Here is a 19,540-nt window from a genome sequence, read left to right on the forward strand (position 1 = left end):
ATACAGCAGAAGAGGTAAGACATGGACTATGCGGGAGAGACACTCAAGTACTATGTCTAATTGTCTTGCATCTCCCTTGTGGTGGTATTTTATTTGTGCTGAAATGTGGTGACATTTTATTTGTGCTTCAATTGTTGTGCCCAGATTGCGACCCCCAGAAAGACCACCAAAGACAAGCATGCCAGAATGCAAAAGCAAGGTTTAATTTGGGATATCTAAAAGCAATACAAGCCTAGGCAAGGACTTTGTCCAATATATCCAACACAGTGGAGGCTGGAGGAAGTGCCTGCCTCTCCGCAAGCTCAGTTTTTAAAGGCAAAACCCACAAGGTTATATCATTTAGAGGTGCTACAATGGGTACAATTCCAATTGGCTCACTTCTAGGGACTTTCTTACTTCTAGGGGCTTAATCTTACTTCTAAGGAGGTGGTTGCCTGCCACCATTTCTCATTGGCTGCCCTCAGGTGGGGATATTTCTGTGGTCAGTTACCTTGGAAACCAGGGTGTTGTAGGATGTTCTATATGGCAAATGTGTTGCTCTGATTGGTCAATAAATAAAACACTGATTGGCCAGTGGCTAGGTAGGAAGTATAGGCAGGACTAACAGAGAGGAAAAAAGAAAGAACAGAAGGAGTCACTGTCAGCCGCCGCCAGGACAAACAGCATGTGAAGATGCCAGTAAACCATGAGCCATGTGGCAAGGTATAGATTTATGGAAATGGATTAATTTAAGCTATAAGAACAGTTAGCAAGAAGCCTGCCATGGCCATACAGTTTGTAAGCAATATAAGTCTCTGTGTTTACTTGGTTGGGTCTGAGCAGCTGTGGGACTGGCGGGTGACAAAGATTGGTCCTGACTGTGGGCAAGGCAGGAAAACACTAGCTATACCAGGGAAAGGACATTCCATAGCCTGGTAGTCATTACCTCATGACTACCTTGTGACTCTTTACTTTTACACTTCCTGGTTTCTGGAATCTGGACTGACTGGTTTCAGTAACTCATGGCCTATTCCAGTAACTCATGGCCTATTCCAGTAACTCATGGCCTGTATCTAAAAGGAGAAATCTTAGGCCTTAGTTTTAGGGTAAAAGCATTTTGGTTTTATTTTGGTTCCACATAATAAAGTTTGCCTGGAGACCAGGGGGAAAATTCCAGCCATTTTAAGTAAACAAAAAGTCAGGCAACACAAGCCCTTATTCTTATCTCTCTTTGTGTTCAAGGCCACACTAGGGAAGAGAACCAAGCATGGTGACACACGCCTTTAATCCCAGTACCAACCATAGAGATCTTGAGGTTTGTACAGATAGACAGTGGCAAGGAAGTGAGGTAGCTGAACTAAGATAGCCAATGGGAGGGCAGAACAGCAAGACATATAAAGGAAGGGGTAGACAGGAAGCATCTCGCATTTGGAAGCTGCAGAGTTGGTGAGGTAAGGTTGGCTGGTGGCTTTCCCTATTTCCCTGATCTCTAAGGTTTTCACCCCCATATTTGGCTCTGTGTTTTTTTTTATTTAATAAGACCATTTAGAAATTCGTCTACACTCCCCCAGATCATCTTAAGTGAGAAGGAGGAATAGCAGGTCGGGGTTCTGGCATCCCCTCTCCTACAGTCTCTCCTTTGGTGCTGCAGCAGCAGCTGCAGCAGCATCCTGCCCAAATTCACTTTTCCTAGCAACATTAGAGAGCCAGCCCTACTGCCCCAGCTTCCTCTTTGCTCTGAGAGTTTCTACTCTGCTGAGGAAAGCTACCTTGGCTAAAGGTCCCAGACTTCTGAGTGAAAGTAACCTATAACAGTTCTGGAGTGTTCTTAGCCTCACCCGCGCCCTGCCCCAGCCCATAAAAAGATGGCTAAGGTCTAGTTATGGAGACATTTTCAGCCACTTCTTTAGGCAAATTTTGTTTTTTCTCCTTTTGTAAAAGTTGTTCATCCCTAGACGAATTCCTAATATATTTCTCCACCATAGTTCCCAACTGGGAAGCCCAATCTGAATGAAACAGATGATTGGGGAGCTGTGACACACTGCCTCACTGAGGTCTGCATCATATTAGCAGAGGCGGAAGCTGTAGATCACATGGAGTTCTTGACAGAAAGTAGAACTTTCCCTGGCAATGAGTAAGGATGCCATATCACTGGAGTGAAATGAATTGAAAATGAGTCAGCAGTAGATCAGACACTTTAGAAATATGGACAACAAATATAAGAATGATAAGTGTAATATATCATAAAAATACATTAAATGTATTAACTATATTAAATATAATATGTATATGATATAGATATATAAAATATAAATATAAGGATGATAATGTTTACTGGGGATAGCTGATTTAGGTAACTACTGACTATGAACTAAATGCTCACTATAGAAATCAAGAAGCCTCCTTTGCTACATAGATACAGCAGACAGGGGGAAAAGAGGCTAGAGAGTGGGCATAGGACTCAATAAAAATATGCCATAGGTAAATACATTTAATTGCCAGACTAGTAAGCTCTTGCTTGGTTGGGGAATAATGGGATCCTGAAAGTCAGGTGTAAATACCCAACTCATTCACATCAACTTCTTTACTCTGCTTCCTCTGAGCTTTTTGAGCTTGTAACACAGTCCTTTATTCTCTACTGTCAACTGCCCCCCTCCCCAAATCCATGACAATTAACTAGAAGGCAATGCCTTCAAAGTTCTGCGAGTTCATTTTCAGAAATGCTCTTCATCTTTTCAAATTGTCACTAGATCAAGTGACCATGGGTACTGGGCAGAGTGATAAACGTTCCCCATAGTCTCAGGCATTTGAATCCTTGGTCCTCAAATAAATTCTTTCTTCTGTGAGTTGGAGGTGCTGTTTTGGCTAAGTTTGTGAGGCGTGACTTTGCTAGAGAAAATTTGTTTCTGGGATGGGCTTTGAGAGTTTAAAGACTTGTACCTTTTCTAGTTTGTTCTTTTGGCTTTGTACTCGCAGTTTAAGATGTGAGCTGTTACCTCGGTTGCCATGTCTTCTCTCCATCACTGTAGATGCTAACCCTTCGGAACTGTGAGCCCAAATAAGTAATTTCTCCTATAAGTTGCCTGTTCCGTGGTGCTTTATCACAGCCACAGAAAAGTAGCAACACACAAGCGTTGAATCGCAAAGCCAATTCTAATCCTGTACTCCAGAGGAGCTGCAAGCTTATCTTTTTGATAAAGGAAGCAAGATGGCAAGTTTGGGAGTAGACTCTAGAGTCTTCAGTTATGATGATTAGTAGAATAAAACATTTTATGAGAAAAAGTTTATCAATATAGAGACATTATTGTAGGACATAGCACTCAGCAACCAGGCAAGAGATAAGGATAACCTACTTGTAGATTTAGCCTTATAAACTTAGAGAAGATAGTAGACCATATAAGTAAAGTAAAAATATGAGAATGGTTTTTTAATGCAATAGGTATAAACAGAGCTTAGACAGGTGCATATGTCAAAATGGTATATGATGTGAAATTACAGCATCCAGGGGATTTCCAAAGTTAGTTCTTCCAGATATACAGCTTACATTCTGAAAGTATTGAGATGAAGGAGGGACATCAGAAACCTTTAAAAGTTCTGGGGCCGTTATCTGAGGGTTAGTGGTGAATTATGCTCTTATTGAAATAGTTTTCTTATAGCAAAATCAGTGACAGTCTTTGAGTGATATCATGATTGCTAGTGATGTAGAAAGGCACAGCCCATTGTGAGTGGTACTATTCCTTGGGCAGGTAATCCTGGGCTCTATAATGATTCTCTCATCTGCATTTACTCTCAAAGTGACATATTCCAGAAAAAAGGGGCATGGTAACAGATAAGTCTTATAGCTTACAGGTCATGACATATGCTGATAGCCTATGATCTGAATCACTGTTTTGGACTCCTTTTGATAAGCCACAACATGAGATAAAACTTTCAGTGGGTTCATTGTCACAAGGGGAATGTGTCCATGTCACAGGCATTTATTCTATCTTAAGTTGTGTCATCAGAACAAGTGGGGTTTGTAATCATTAGACTGTTCTCACTCTTGATTGATTCTGTGATTGGAAACATGATAGCTTTAGTGCAAGTAGTCGTTTTAGACCTCAATATAATATTTTAGCACTAAAGCTAAAATGACAGTGAACTGTTGAAAACAAAAGTTAGCATCAGTTTCAGATGCTTTATCTAATATGGGAGTTTTGCTGGGGAATATTAACACAGCTTAACATGCACTGTATGTAGCCACTGATGTAGTGCATGCAGGAACTGAATGTCATTGATGTGTTGGGCCATCTTTCATCATAGAGAACACATCACTGTATTTTGTACTTCTCATCAGACGGAAGAGCAGATTCTAGAAGACTTCTCTGGGCTATGGAATTAACCTACTTTATACATTGGAATCTTGCTCTGACTCGTATATAAGATTACATGGAGGGTTGCCAGTTTTGAATGAGTTCTAGGGGAAGAAATTTTTCTGCATTAATTGAGGTTATAACAACTAATGTGAGGTTTGGATTTCAACCTAGTAGGACCTATGGTATTATATCTATATAATCATAGAAAGAAAACATTGATCCTTAATGACAAAACTATAAATGAGATTCTTGGTGTCTGAAGAAAGCAACATCCACTGTGGCAGTATTATATACTTTAAACACAAATACAAAAGTTTCCTAGCATTATGCTGGTTCTGGAAGACCAGCTCAATGTTTGAGCTATAACATGCTTATGAGGCCATAATTCTGAGCATAATTTAAGTTCTTTCTGACTCAAACTCCTCAGGCCATACTGATCATACTGATCTAGCAACACCAGGAGTAAAATAGAAATGCTATGTCTGGGAATATAAACGGAGTTGGAATGAGCAGAAAGTATGAGTGAGCAGGTAGTTCAGATTTTTATGTAATTTTCTATGGTTCTTGGGGGGGGGTTTCTTAGCTCACACCTACAATCACAGAGAAGGGGAATAAGTTCATTGACAGCCAGCTGATCAAAAATGTGTAAATAATAGTCTGTAGATAGGTTGGCTTTCTTTGTGGGTGTAAATTTAAAAAATTATGGCACTTACATGTGGTGGTAATCTAATTGTACTGAAATATTATTTTGATTGTATGTTAATAAATAAAGTTGTCTGGGGGTCAGAGCTATTAGAGCCATAGCAAGAGTGTGGCGGTGGTGGCACATGCCTTTAATCCCATAAGATCTCTGTGTGTTCAGGGATATAGCCAGCATTGGAGACATATGCCTTTAAGACCTAGGGGGCTGTACATTCAGACAGTGACGAGGCAGTCATGTGTTTGGGTTTACAACCAATGAGAAGGCAGAACAACATACTATAAAAAAACGAACCGACAGGAAGTAGGTCTCTCTTTTCGCGAAGCTGGGACAGCAGGAGGAAGGGTGAGATTTTAGCTCTGAGCTCTGACCTCTCGGCTTTCTCTTTTACATTGTTTCTGTGTTTCTTATTTAATAAGACGGTTGGTTACATCTATATCTGGCGCCCAACGTGACAAGAATCCATTAAAAACTGCTTGGCTTGGCGGCAGGTCCGCTTTCCTGCAAGGGCGGCAGGCGGCCCGCGGCGGCAGCGGTGGCGGCGGCACGTGGCGGCCGGCGGCAATCGGCTTCTGAGTCCGAGCAGCGGCTTCTTAGCCTGGGTCTAGTTCTGCTTGACCTCAGGCTGGACTATCGGTGAGCTGCTTGCTTAAATCCTGCTTGCTTAAAGCTGGTGCTACAAACAACTCAGAGTTGCCCTGCCGAACAGGGCCCTGCCTGTAAAGCCAACGCACGTGGTCAGAGCTTAAGGAAGCCAGACCCAAGCATTGACTCGGCACAAGAGGGAACACGTGGCTGCATTTAAACTTTAGCCAGCTACGCTTTCTTGTTCTCTCTCTCTCTCTCTCTCTCTCTCTCTCTCTCTCTCTTTCTCTTTGGATTTACACCTGGGACACTAGGTGACTGCTTTGAAAATCCCCTCGGATTTCTACTGTACTACACAGATTTGGTAAGTCATAACATATCAGATATTTTAAAGGAAACTATCTAAAAGAGAATTTTTTTCCACATTAAAAAACAAATGGGTTTTATGTGTACATTGGAAGAAAATTGGTTTTTGTTCGAAATTTTAGGCAGTCTGACAATGGAACAAATATATAATATAAGTATTGGTGGAATTATGCACCTTATCACTATACTAATCCACACTTTAATATTTAAAAAGATAGTCAATTTAAGTGCCAGGATAACAGCTTTAGAAGAACTTGTTAAACCTGTAAAAATTCAGACAGAAGAAATTAACAGTGAAGTTGTTTCAAGTCGGGATCATAAGGTTGCAGAAAGAAAGCCTGTTTTCACACAGTCACCCTTAATTTATCTTGTAACCGTACAGCAGATGCCTGATCAAATGGCTACAAAAAATACTTGGACTCCAATTGAAATGTTGGATTTAAAAAGGTTTAAGGAGGCAATAGTATCTTATGGCATGCATTCCCCATATGTAAAGCAAATGTTAAACTCTTGGTCAACATATAATAGGATAGTACCACAGGACTGGCGGGACCTTGCACAAGGTGTTCTGGAACCCAGCCAGAGACTTCAATTTCTGACTTGGTTTAAGGAGGAGGCTAAAAACATAGAAAAACAATGGAGGGATAAAGGAATACAAGTTTGCCAGGATCAGCTTATTGGAGAAGGCCAATATGCTTCAGCATAAACACAATGTTTATATGAAGTCCAAACCCTAATTTTATGTCGAACGGCAGCCTTGAATGCATGGGACAGAGTTGAGGAACCAGGAAAAAAATCTGAGTCATTTACAAAGGTGATGCAAGGCCCAAAAGAATCTTTTACAGATTTTTTACAAAGACTGGTTTCAGCAGTAAACAGAATGGTCTCGGATTCAGAAGCTAGTAAGGCAATAATTGAATCCTTGGCCTTTGAGAATGCGAATGCAGCATGCAAAAGAATAATCAGGCCATTAAGGGCAAGATCTGCACCTATGGAAGATTGGATTAGAGAAACAATTAATGTTGAAGCTGATGAGCATGATGATACATGGGTAGGAGAAGTAATTTCCAAAGGTTTGAGGAGTGTTAGATGTTTTGGATGTGGAAAGCAAGGACATTTGAAAAGGGACTGTAGACAGGTCATTCCCAGAAACAATGTTTCTTCAAGGAACAATGGCAACAGAATGCCCCTTCCTTCTGGAGTATGCAGAAGGTGTGGTAAGGGAAAACACTGGACCAACAAATGTAGATCAACAAAGGACAGACAGGGTAATCCTTTGCCTCAGTTTTCAGGAAACTCCCAGAGGGCCTCGCGCAGGCCCCAGTGTAAATCCAGTTCAAACCTTTCCTGCAGCCATAGAGGAAATGCCTGCTCTGGAGAGCGATTAAATAACCAAATTCCTATTGGAATAAATCATGCTGGTCAGGATGATGAAACAGAGAGAATAGAAAATTTAGGAGAAAACATAAAGAAAATTTTTTGGCAAACTTCTATTAATGAACAAAGACCAAAATTAATGATAAAAATAAATGGTGTTTTGGTTGTCTGGTCTGGTAGACACAGGTGCGGACGTTACCATAATTCCACCAGAATTTTGGCATCCAACTTGGCCTCTTCAGGAGGTAAACGTTCAACTGTTAGGAATTGGGACATTATCTCAGGTGAAACAGAGTGCAAGATGGCTCGAATGTATAGGTCCAGAAGGACAGAGAGGAAAATTAAAACCATATGTGGCTAACATAACTATGAACCTGTGGGGTAGAGACTTGTTGCAACAATGGAATACTCAGATTAACATCCCTCCAATCTCAGAAACAAATCATAAACTAGCACATGTTACTGAGAGAAATATTAGAAGATATTGTTCTAATGAGTGGTCACCAGTCATCCATATTATACAAGAACAGGGCACAATAACTGATGATCTTCCAAAGACACCAACAGCTCTACCTTTAAAATGGTTAACAGACAAGCCTGTATGGGTCCAACAATGGCCTTTAACAACAGAGAAACTCCAGGCTTTAGAAGAGCTGGTAGAAGAACAGTTAAATGCTCAGCATATTGAAGAATCAACCAGCCCTTGGAATTCTCCTGTATTTGTTATTAAAAAGAAATCTGGTAAATGGAGAATGGTAACAGACCTTAGAGCAATTAACAAAATAATTCAGCCAATGGTCTCTCTACAATCTGGGATGCCTTTGCCTACTCTGTTACCAAAAGGATGGTCTCTCATAGTTATTGATTTAAAAGACTGTTTCTTTTCAATACCCTTACAAGAAAAAGACAAAGAAAGATTTGCTTTTACAGTGCCTACTTATAATAATTCTCAACCGGTTAAAAGATTTCAATGGAGGGTCCTCCCTCAGGGAATGTTGAATAGCCCAACTCTGTGCCAATATTTTGTACAACAGCCATTGGAAGTGATATGTAAAAAATTTCCTAAATCTATAATTTATCATTATATGGACGATATTTTACTAGCTGACTCAAATGCAGATACTTTAGAAATAATGTTTGAAGAAGTAAAGAAAATTTTGCCTTGCTGGGGATTACAAATTGCTCCTGAAAAGATACAAAGAGGAGATTCTATTAATTATTTAGGATATAAAATAGAGTTACAAAAAATTAGACCCCAAAAGGTGCAAATTTGGAGAGATAGACTACAGACTCTTAATGACTTTCAAAGATTATTTGGAGATATTTCTCATCTACGAACTATTGTTGGGGTAAAAAATGATGAACTGACTAATTTGTTCAAAACCTTAGAAGGTGACAAGGACTTAAATAGTCCAAGAGAATTATCACCTGAAGCTGAGAAAGAATTGGCCTTGGTAGAAAAGAAAGTGCATGAAGGACACGTGGATCGAATTGATCCAAAGATGGATTGCATTTTGGTTATTTTACCTTCTAGGCGTTCTCCTACTGGAATATTAATGCAGAGGGAAGATATTATATTGGAATGGATATTTTTACCAAATAAACCAAATAAAAAATTAAAAACTTATGTGGAAAAAATCTCTGACTTGATTTACAAAGGAAAATTGAGACTTCGTCAATTAGCAGGCATAGACCCAGCAGAAATTGTTGTACCATTAACTAAGGAGGACATTGAAAAATTATGGACAGAAAGTGAACCTTGGCAAAGAGCTTGCAGTAATTTTTTGGGAGAAATTAACAGCAAATATCCCAAAAGTAATAGAATTGATCTTATAAAGAGAGCTGATTGGATCTTGCCTCGAATTGTACGGCAAAAACCCATATCTGGAGTTCGTACATTTTATACAGATGCCAACAAAGAAGGAAAGGTAGGTTACAAATCAGAAAATTTAAGTAAAGTGGTTCAAAGTCCATATAATTCAGTTCAAAAATCAGAATTGTATGCTATTCTGTTGGTATTAATGGATTTTTCAGAACCTCTCAACATAGTAACTGACTCTCAGTATGCTGAAAGAGTGGTGTTACATATTGAGACTGCAGAATTTATCCCTGATGCTTCAGAATTAACTTCACTATTTATTCAATTACAAGATACAATCAGGAAAAGGAATCATCCTTTATATATAACTCACATTCGATCCCATACTGGTCTGCCAGGCCCTCTAGCACAAGGCAATGATGAGATTGATAAATTATTGATAGGAAATGTGCTGGAGGCCTCAGAATTTCATAAAAAACATCACGTCAATAGTAAAGGTTTAAAAAAGGATTTTTCCATAACCTGGCAACAAGCCAAAGAAATAGTAAAGAAATGTCCTACTTGTTCCTTCTACAATCAGACACCATTACCAGCAGGATGTAACCCAAAGGGTACTCAGAGAAATGAAATCTGGCAGATGGACGTGTTTCACTTTGCAGAATTTGGAAAATTGAAATATGTACACCACACTATCGATACTTATTCAGGATTTCAATGGGCAACTGCTTTGAGTTCTGAAAAAGCTGATTCTGTAATCACTCATTTGCTAGAAGTTATGGCCATCATGGGTATACCTGCACAAATCAAAACTGACAATGCTCCATCATATGTCTCTGTTAAAATGAAACAGTTTTTTGCTTATTACAATATAAAGCATATTACAGGCATACCACATAATCCTACAGGTCAAGCAGTTATAGAAAGATCAAACAGAACTCTAAAGGATATGCTAAATAAACAGAAATGGGTAACAAAAACCCCCAGAAATAGACTGCATAATGCTCTTCTAACTTTGAATTTTCTGAATGCCAATGAGAAAGGAACAACAGCTGCAGAGAGACATTGGATATTAGAAAAAACTACAGAATTAAATCAGCCTATATACTTTAAGGATGTGCTGACCTCAGAATGGAAACCAGGGTATGTATTACATTGGGACGAGGTTTTGCTTTTGTTTCTACAGGAGAAGATAAGCTGTGGGTACCATCAAAATTGATAAAGGTTTGATTTGAACAAGAGAGACCTCTTAATTGAGGAGGTGATAGTTCATCAACCAGCATGAACATCCAATTTAAACTAACTTGTATCAATAACACATGCCTTTTCATTTAATCAGATAATAACTTGTCCAAAGGAACATCCCCAAAATTAGTCTTGGGGAAAGGTTTTGTTTTTGTCTTTTAGAAGAATGAAGGTTAAGGAATTGAAGAACACTGGACAATTGAGACAACTGAAGAAAAGGGACAAATCATCTATCCCAAGAAACAGAGTGAAACGGTGTATGGGTATATATTATCTAAAAAATTTTATGTCTTCCTAAATGTTTGTTTCTGCTTTTCTCTAAAGATTTAACACTATTCATTTTCTAATAGTCCCAGTTCAATTAAAATTTAAAGCTGACTTTGGAGTTGGAGAATGGCTCTCTCCTTCTTTAAACTCAAGCATGTTGTTAAAAGGAAAATGCAAACTCCCTGTATCATGCCAGAATAAGAGCCATCTTCTGCTATGGTACAGGACAAAAGCAAATTAATTAAGGGACTATTCTATTACTAATCTCAACTCTTTGATTCTATTCTGATTCTTTAAACTTTTCTTAAAGTATAAATTTTATATCAAAATTTACAAGATTAATATATATATATAACATTTTAAGCTTTGTTAAGATATGAATGGTCATATAGAGTACTAACTAATTCTAGAAAAAAGGCTAGCTGCATATATATGTTTTTGTGTTCGAGTCTCTTATCAGTTTTCTGCAGGAAATCATGGCCAGGCCTAACATCAACTGAAGTCTTCAGGAAGAAGTTGGGGCCCCACAACAACAACAATTCCACGTGGGCAATAATAATATCATTAAGCTGACAAACATCATCCACAGATCAGCTTTGAATTACAAGGTGCTCAGAGCAATTTTGAGATGACTAGCTGAGATGATCCAGTCTCAAAGACTACTTGAATAAGGACTTGAAATAAACCCTGAACTTTGGCATTATACACAGGCTGGATAATGAAGAATATAGTTACCTTTCCTAGAATTTGACAATTAACCTAAAATTTTTCTTTCAGGATAAAGATAACTTTGCCCATACCCATCAGGAAGCAATTTTAAGAATACGACTCCCACATTCCCAAAGAGGTGGTGTGGGCGGGTGTTTTTTGGTCTTTTTAATGGTTTTGGGTCTGGGATAATTTTCAGTATTTAGGGGTTGGTTACAAGTTATTGTCAAGGGTTAGGAAAAAGGCTAAGCAAAGGAGATTAGATTTAAGGTTCTTGTTTAAAAAAAAAGAAAGAAAGAAAGAAAGAAAAAAAAAAAAGAAAGAAAGAAAAGAAAGACAATTACTAATTTTAAATACTTTACATTGGATTGAATTGTTTTATATTGTATACAAATTTGAAACTGATATTGTTAGAAAATGCTATATGTATATTTCTAATTGTATTTATTCCATCCATTTAACAATGTAATGCAAATTTCTGATCCTTGAATGTTATTATTATCAACTATTAGGATATAAAGAAATGAAAGCTAGTAGTTAGACATTACAATAGAACTTGTAGTCATATTAGATATGTTTTAAAAATTGAACAGAGATGTTTTAGACAGGTCATCTTCAAACCCTTCAGAGATCTACAGAATATGGCATTTAAAATGTTTTAATAACTTAGAAAATTTTTCTTTTTGAGACATGTCGGCTCCTGGCAGTACCAATCTACTTCAGAGAAAATATGGGCATTGAAGAAACTGCATATGGAGTCAACTTTCATTCTGGCAAAAGTTAGCCACTGAACAACAAAGTATCCTCGAATCAACAGGACAAAATGGACAGACAGATCACGAAACAAGGACTACTGATTCTTGCCAAAACAAGTGTGGTTATGGCTTTATCAAAAGGCATCTTCTGAGGCCAGGACAATATGGCCCCATCCCTGAAGTGGCCTTCACATCCGGAAAAGGTACAATGCCCTTTTCTTCGAAGGCAGCTTAACAGGCAGAGGGCCGATGGATTCTGTTGTACAATGGAACAGCAGCTGAAAGCTCATGCCTCTCAAAAGTAGACTGGCATTTAATAGAGGGATGTGGAGAAGAGGGATGTTGAGATGAAGCCATATATACACAGCCAAGAAGAATGGACAGCTGAATTAAAAAACTGTCAACAATTTCCAGAATTTAAAATCCTGAATCATGACAGGACACTAGTGAATTCAGGTGTTTCTGGTACGTGGACTGCTCTCACCCAATGTGAGGTTGAACTGTTGACCTTGTGTACATCCTACTTCACAAATGAGTCTGTCAGATACACTAAGCCTATAGGCTGAAGATGATGCCCCAACACTGCGGAGAAACCTCAGGTGACTGCCCAGGCAGCTGGCTGTTTCTGTCAACTCACAAATTTTTTGGAAGTTGCTTGCATGCACTTCCTGTTTTTATTTTTGTTAGCTAATATTATTCCCTTCTTGGGTCTCTGAGGGAGTTGAAGATTAGTTAGTTATGGTTGAAGATTAGTTAGTTATAGTTGAAAATTAATTAGGATAGAAAGTGCATTAGATACATCTTGGATTTACCAAAATAGGATAGATAATGGAATTATTTTCTCTGATTTGTCAAATACCTGTTTAGGTATTTATTACTTGTATATATTGTATATAGTTATTGTACTTTTGTATATAGTTTTTCTTTTGTTAGTTATAACCTTTTCTTTTTTTCTTTTTATTAAAATAGAAAAGGGGAAATGTGGTGGTAATCTAATTGTACTGAAATATTATTTTGATTGTATGTTAATAAATAAAGTTGTCCGGGGGTCAGAGCTATTAGAGCCATAGCAAGAGTGTCGGTGCACATGCCTTAAATCCATAGATATCTGTTGTTCAGGGTCAGAGCTATTAGAGCCATAGCAAGAGTGTGGCGGTGGCACACGCCTTTAATCCCATAGATATCTGTGGTTCAGGGTCAGAGCTATTAGCATAGCAAGAGTGGCGTGTACACACGCCTTTAATCCCATAATCTCTGTGTGTTCAGGGATATAGCCAGCATTGGAGACATATGCCTTTAAGACCTAGGGGCTGTACATTCAGACAGTGACGAGGCAGTCATGTGTTTGGGTTTACAACCAATGAGAAGGCAGAACAACATACTATAAAAAAACGAACCGACAGGAAGTAGGTCTCTCTTTTCGCGAAGCTGGGACTGCAGGAGGAAGGGTGAGATTTTAGCTCTGAGCTCTGACCTCTCGCTTTCTCTTTTACATTGTTTCTGTGTTTCTTATTTAATAAGACGGTTGGTTACATCTATACTTACACTTCAGCCACCTTTGAAAAACAATCATGAGGGGAAAATCCTTCAAGTCAAGACTATTGCTCTTTTGACTATATATGAACTCACTGGATAAATGTCTTAGACAGATGTTTGTGTCGAGTCCTGCCCTGTCTGTTAAATGGGTTCTGAAAGGGGGAGTGTGGAATTGGGAAGTGATAGGTATGAAATATAAACGTAGATAAAGAAAAAGACAGACACAGGTTAGCTTTGGGAGGGTTCTAGGTCGATATCGCAGATAACCGAGTTTATTACTCACAGTCTGTAAATACCCAAAGTAAGGGGGACAAAAAGGCCTTCCCCTTTCAAGGACATCACGGTTCAAAGTACAAAGTGCAGTTAAGTGTAAACACCTCCTTAGTACTCAAGACATCTGGTGACCATGCCTTATAGCAAAGCATCTTGTAAATAGGCCGTGAAATGTAAAACATCTGATAACCACGCCTTTGGCAAAAACATTATGCAGCCTTGTAGGGGAAAACAAGCTCCGACTCTCTGACCTTGAGTCAAGATAAAAACAAGCCACAAGCTGGGGTCTCTGTGGGCCCCCACATGTTTGCCTGCTTATTTGTTTCTCTTTATGGGGAGCAAGGAAGGGTGCATGTGTTTTACAACACTAATGTGGAGATCAGAGGACCGCTTTCAAGAGTCAGCTCTCTCCTTTCCACCATGTGGATTCTTGGGATCAAGCTCAGGTTGTTGGGCTCGGTGGCAAGCTCCTTTACACATTGACCAGCACATCTCACTAACATTGAATACTTGTTTTGTTTTGTTTTGTTTTTGTTTTTTGAGACAGGGTTTCTCTGTGTAGTTTTGCGCCTTTCCTGGAACTCACTTTGTGGACTAGGCTGGCCTCGAACTCACAGAGATCCGCCTGCCTCTGCCTCCCGAGTGCTGGGATTAAAGGTGTGCGCCACCGCCGCCCAGAATACTTGTTTAATGGACTGGTTGTGAGCCTATCCTTTAAGAGCTGAGCCATCTCTTCAGTCCTGTTTATCGGACTGGAGAGGGGGCAAGGGGAAGGTTGGAGACATGGAGATCCAGATTATGTGGCTAGACTGACAGCAGTCAGCCCAATGGTGAGGATACTAGCATTATATGCCAACACCTACAGACACCCGAGTGTCTATGACTGAAGAAGCATGAGCAGCCATGTAAACAGAGTAGCTCATCCATTTGTCCTTATGCAATGTGAATTATTGGCTATGGTAGCATTGGCCAATGAGCCTAAGAACTGAAAAACAGTGGTGGCAGATAGAAGAGGAGAGAGGAGGGAAGTGATATATGTATCCAACTGCATGTACTGTCACTAATTATATGTGATGTAGCCACACTCAGGACCAAAACTCCAACTTAACCTACAATGGCAACCAAATGCGGAAATACTTGACCTTCAGAAGACCCCAAAGCCACATTATTGGACTTCTTTTGTCCTTGTGAGCACTAATATTTTGTTGGACATCTGACATGTATTTGAGCTGTGGATTGATTGCCTGTTTTATTCTAAAGGTTTTAGTCATACTGACAAGAGGTTTGACCCACTGGTGAAATTCCATATAACTTTATATCCATGAGCTTATATTACAACACAGTAGGACCAGCATGAACACAGGACTAATAGGTCTTCCGATGCGACCACACACAGTACTGCCCAGACAGTGCAATAGAGCAGAGGAGTGACAGGAATAGTCTGCTCCCTCTCTGTCACACTGTTCCTTATGCTGGTGCTATTTGTGACCAATAACCCTGGGTTTTCATGATTCGTTGACTGTAGACAGATACGCTATGATCTGATAGGTGTTGGCACGGCCAAAGCTCAGAAAACAATACTTGATGAAAAGATAAAGTACTATCCTGTAGGATCGAGTACATGTACCAAAACAAAGAAACTTATGTGGAGGTGTATTTTAGGTGGTTCAGAAGGCTTGGGTCTGGGAACTAGGGGGTATAATTGGGCACTGGCCTGCTAATGGGCATTTGTACTGTCTCTATAATGTTGTTCTGCTCACTTAGAGATTCTGGGTCCCTGAAAGGGAAGACATTCAATAAAGCATATATGAATGTTTTCTTATACATGAGAAAGTATGAATGAAAGCTGAGTGGAAGAAAGATCCCATTAAACAAAAATCTTGACATTTCTTTTTTGTCTCCTTTCTCAGGCACCAGAAGACACGAGGAACATTCAGCATCACAGCAAAGGTCATTCACCTAGTGCCGCAAGCCGCAGGAAAGCATAATGGAAATGAGCACATAGATCCCCTCTTGGATATACTAACCGGTCATTAGCACTCAGTTGACCTCCTCCTTTACCACTCCCAGTTTGGGTTGTGAAAGAAGGCCTGGCAGTCACTACCTGAGGAAAATTCTTACTTGCCTTTATGACCCCATAGAATTCAAGTCACCTTCAAAACCTGGTGACCTTGCTCTGCCAGATGATTGCTATTGCTTGGGTTTATAACTGGATTCCAGAGAGACTTAGGGAGAACTGAGAGAATAAGGAGACAGAGAGGAGAAAAGAGAATGGAAGAATTAGATGGGTAAGAACTTGAGAGGAACAAACTGAGATTGGGAAGAAGCAGATTGAAGGGCTAGAAGAGAGGACAAGAGGAATGAGATGGAAGATGAGCAAGAGCCAGATGGGAAAGAACAAGATGAGGAAGAGCCAGATGAGAGAGAAGGAGACAGGAGAGGAGCTGATAGGGGAAAGAACTAGATGGATGAGAACCTAGATGGGGCAGAACTGAGATGAGAGCATTAAGATAGAACTTAGAGGGGAAAGCAGATTAATATAGGGAGAAATCAAGCAAGAAAGGAGCTAGGCATGAGAGCAGAATAGAAGCTGTGTAGAGAGAGAACTGACTCAGAATAACAAAGTGTATGGACTAAGGAGTTTTGTGTACATAGATTCATTTCTTTTCATCAAAGATTAATTATCAGCTAGTTGTAGATTCTTCCTGGACCCTGGAAGGAGACTGTCGAGGGGTTGGACCCCCGTAGTCCCCAATAACCTAGATTATGAGGAGAAAGTTAGGGGTCATCACACAATGGAGCAAGGAAGCATTTCTTTGGTACCTGAATATGCACTTGGGTATTTCCTTGTACTCTCTTGCCTGATGATTCTCATGGTAAATAGACAGCTATAACTTGAATAAAAGATTCACAGCCAGAGGCTGAGAGGCCCTGATGAGGAGGACATGGATCATCAGACGAGCATCAGTGCGTTGATTAGGGGTTGGAGCTGAAGGTGTGCAGAACATGGCGTGGGCAGGAGGGGCAGAGCGTGACGAGTGCCACTCCTGACACCAGGGGCATAAGCATCAGCCGCCACTCACCACACAGGTTCGACAGTTTTCCCTGAGAAACAGAGATGACCAGGATCCCAGCGGACCTGAGAGGCTGCAGTACTGTGCTCTACTGACAGGGCCAAGACGGTAATGAGCACCTACCTGCTTTTCCAAAGGTACAGAAGATATTTGCCTGGCCTCCTCAGTTGTTTGCCTTTCTTAGCAACTTGTCACAATAATACTCCTTTCCCTAGCATGTTGTTGGTGAGGAGTGAGTTATAAAAATTTAGTGTCTATTTCTGTTAAAACAAAAACAAACAAACAAACCTAACCTTTGTAATGGCTACCTCAGTTTATAAAGTCACTGACCCCGGTTATTAACGTGCCCACCCAGACTCCTCCCTCTGTAAACACTTCTCTCTTCTCACCCTTTCCCATCCCCAAAGCTGATTTGGAGAGCTTCTACGCTGTCATGTACTTCCTAAAACCTTGTCTGTCTCAGAACTCGCCTCCCATGACCCCGCGGGCAGGGGTTGTGCTTATTCTGATGGTTCTGTTTGCTTTTGTTATCATGGGCATAAAATTTCACAACCCCCTCATTCATTTCCCTCTTCCACACATCCCTCCCCCATTTAGGTCACATATCAAATAATCATTCTGCTGTCATGTTAAAAAAGATAATAAAGGCAACAAAGATAGCTTTCCCACAGTCGCCTCAGAAGCTGGTACGAGACACTTCGCATTCACACTGGGCTGTGAAATCAGGTGGAAACTTACGTAATAGTAGGGATCCTACTTTTAGAAAGCAGGAAACTGCTTAAATTAAAACTGTCTCCTAAGTCCTCTCCCAGAGTTGTCATTAGTGACTGAAGAAACGCTCACTCACCTTCCCTCCTTTTCCTCTATTTATTTTTGCGATGTGGTCCCCTGAGTCGCTGATCCAGCAACGTATTCTACCCCACAACACACATCTGTCCCCCACCTTGCATAAGTCTACTTTCCTATTTTATGAATGCAATTTTCTCCTGAAGTTCAAAATAGCTGTTTTTGAAAAAAAAAAAATACAGGATAATAATTTAAAAAAAAAAATACATTCAGTACAGATTGCGTGAACTCACTGTAAATGATGGAATAGGCAGAGAAAAGCATCAGGACAGCTTAGTCCCATTAAAGTTCATAAAAAAACTAGAAAAGTACATTTTTATCAGTTTTCCTTCTGCTCTAATAATGTCAGAACAGTTTATTTTTGTGGTATGAGAATGCTAAGTAACACATTTCCTTTATTGCTGCACTCTGAAAGGCCAATCTCAGGACCGGAAGAAAAAGCCTGTTCTTTCCAAAGGACACGAGTTTGTTCGCTACATGTTTGTTCATAACTTGTCCAAAGGCATCTCTTACAAGCCAGTTGATGGTCTTTATATATAATTTATTTTAAGCTGACAGCACCCGGTATTCCCAGGCGGACTCCCATCCAAGTACTAACCAGGCCCGACCCTGCTTAGCTTCCGAGATCAGGAGCATTCAGGGTGGCATGGCCGTAGACTGGTTGATGTTTCTTTTAAGCACCTTGAAGGAAGATGATGCTAATATCTTCACTACTAATACTGTATGTGACTAAGGCAGAGGGAGCTGTGACATGTTTGAAATTTAAACAAAAACTCATTTATCACATTAAGATGCTAATATATAAAGTCAAGCGTTGATTAGCGGAGGTACAGAGGGAAAGCCCAGCACTCTGGAGAGGACTGTCACAAAAGTTACATAGAAATGGGTCAAAGTGTATGTGGGGAACAGAATGGGGAGAGAGAGAAGTGTGGCAGATGGCACTCTATTTGTGCTACTGAGTATTTTTAAATGTTTACTTGTCTTGCTTTGATTTAAAAACTGAATTCACGTGCTGTAGTGATGGTGCAGCAGTGAAGAGCACTTGCTGCTCCTGCAGAGAACCTGCCTTCAGTTCCCAGCACCCACATCTGGTTTCTCACACAGTCTGTTATTGATGTAATCAACAGTCTTATTAAATAAGAAACACAGAAACAATGTAAAAGAGAAAGCCGAGAGGTCAGAGCTCAGAGGTAAAATCTCACCCTTCCACCTGCGGTGTCCCAGCTTCCCGAAAGAGAGCTATATCCTGTCTGTTCATTTTTTTTTTTTATAGTATGTTGATCTGCCTTCTCATTGGTTGTAAACCCAAACACATGACTGCCTCGTCACTGTCTGTATGTACAGCCCTCTAGGTCTTAAAGGCATATGTCTCCAATGCTGGCTGTATCCCTGAACACACACAGAGATCTATGGGATTAAAGGCGTGTGCCACCACCGCCACACTCTGTCTATGGCTCTAATAGCTCTGACCCCCGGACAACTTTATTTATTAACATACAATCAAAATCACATTTCAGTACAATTATAATACCACCACATTTCCCCTTTTCTATTTTAATAAAAAGAAAAAAAAAGCAAAAGGTTATAACTAACAAAAGAAAAACTATATACAAAAGTACAATAACTATATACAATATATACAAGTAATAAATACCTAA

At 39.8% G+C, this 19,540-nt stretch overlaps 1 pseudogene; it reads right to left on the reverse strand.

The window, feature by feature from the left end:
• Nucleotides 1-18,431: 18,431 nt before the first annotated feature.
• Nucleotides 18,432-18,540, reverse strand: LOC114703142 (annotated as a pseudogene).
• Between the last annotated feature and the right edge of the window lie 1,000 nt (nt 18,541-19,540).

The sequence above is a fragment of the Peromyscus leucopus genome, chromosome 17, assembly GCF_004664715.2.
Source record: "Peromyscus leucopus breed LL Stock chromosome 17, UCI_PerLeu_2.1, whole genome shotgun sequence".
NCBI lineage: Eukaryota > Metazoa > Chordata > Mammalia > Rodentia > Cricetidae > Peromyscus > Peromyscus leucopus.